This window comes from Nicotiana tomentosiformis, chromosome 8 (assembly GCF_000390325.3).
Source record: "Nicotiana tomentosiformis chromosome 8, ASM39032v3, whole genome shotgun sequence".
In the NCBI taxonomy this organism is placed as follows: domain Eukaryota; kingdom Viridiplantae; phylum Streptophyta; class Magnoliopsida; order Solanales; family Solanaceae; genus Nicotiana; species Nicotiana tomentosiformis.
Genome location: NC_090819.1, coordinates 97,848,826 through 97,850,349, shown reverse-complemented (window position 1 = coordinate 97,850,349; position 1,524 = coordinate 97,848,826). Strand labels below are relative to the sequence as shown.

The following is a 1,524-nucleotide window of genomic DNA, read 5'->3' as shown; positions in this document are numbered from 1 at the left end:
AAATATATTTATTTCTTCTTTCATTACTTGGCCTTCTTTTCCCTGAATTATTTATATCAAATAAAATTCATTAACTGTATCTCTTTATTTAATTAGTAACGTACAATTGTACTCATTATTCTTTTAGACACAAACAACATTTAAAAACGATATTTAGCCAAGGAATTTCTTACTATTCGTTCTTCCTTCTTGTAATCTATGTTTTGAATATAAAGTTAGAGAACTGAAACTGAAAATATTTAATAGGAGTAGTGATACATATGTAATGCTAATATTAAATGGTGGAAAATTCATTCCCCCTTTATATATTTTTCTTAATTATTGTTCCTCTTCCTCTTCTTCTCACTCCATTACGTATGAATTCAATGTGTAGTATTCATTTGGAATGTAAAACATTTCCAATACTTTTATTCGTAAAAATAAATGCAAAATTATATGCAAAAAGGATACTTGTTTCGGTTGAAGCTACATTCACTAGTGTTGGCTTAAAAGAATTCATCACTTTTTCTTACTATCATTAAATGTTGTTGAGATTACAGCCCGTTGTCCCTAATTTTAAAGACAATATTGCACTAGAATTGGTAGGGCGTGCCAGGCCAAGGCAATAGTGCAACGCCAAGGCGACACGTGAAAGCCCCGATAGCAAGCTACCGTGGTAGACTCTCCCCTTTAAAAAATTGAGTTAATATCATGTGAATCGATGACTCACATATCAGATATTAAACTGATAAGAACAGATACTACACTTGATCTTAGCCAAAAGGCCGAGAAAGGTATGCTTTTCTTCTTCTCGAGTCGCTTAATTTATACCTGATGCTTCTGCTTCTTCTTTTCTCACCCTCGATGTGGGAATAAAATAGGAAGACCAGATAAAGTTCCTTTCATAAAAAACTGAAAGCCTTTTCTTATAGTTACGGCCAAATCTTTTAACTGGTCATGTAAGTCTTTATGTTTAGTTTACCCAATTTGCTCCAACGTTGAAACTCTTACAAATTACAAATAAACTCAAACTACACTGGCTAATAGCATTTCAAAAGACTTTTTTGGGGCAAAACCTCAAACAGAAGAACATTAAATGCATAGGTTACAGTTCTTACGGTTGCAACATTTAAAACAAGTATCTGTCTGAGCACAAACAGCCTTACCTGCCTAATAATTTCGTTTTTCATTTTTATTGTTTCTGCAGTGAATTTCTGATTAACCGTGCTTTTATAAGTCATTCAATAGTATGCATATCTCTTCCCCTTATACTTTTGAAAGAAAACAAAAGTTCAGTAACGTGCAGAACTGAGAATGATTGAAGACACTAGTGTACATGTGACAGTGTGAACTTTAAATTATTTCAAAAAACTTTAATCCAATCCCTTCGCCGCAACAACGACAAAAAATTTCGTAGGTTTTACCTAGCTAGGCTTGCATATATATATATATGCAGAGGCGGAATCAGAATTGAAAACTTATATTTTTTAGATGCAGAGGCGGAATCAGAATTAAAAACTTATATTTTTTAGATTCTAGACTTTT

The 1,524-nt window shown here is 32.5% G+C and overlaps 1 non-coding gene across 1 annotated transcript; it reads right to left on the bottom strand.

Annotated features, from left to right (window-relative positions):
- Positions 1–581: 581 nt before the first annotated feature.
- On the bottom strand, positions 582–777 carry LOC138898319 (U2 spliceosomal RNA). Its single transcript, XR_011410795.1, has one exon. It is a non-coding gene; the product is annotated as a U2 spliceosomal RNA (small nuclear RNA).
- Positions 778–1,524: the final 747 nt, after the last annotated feature.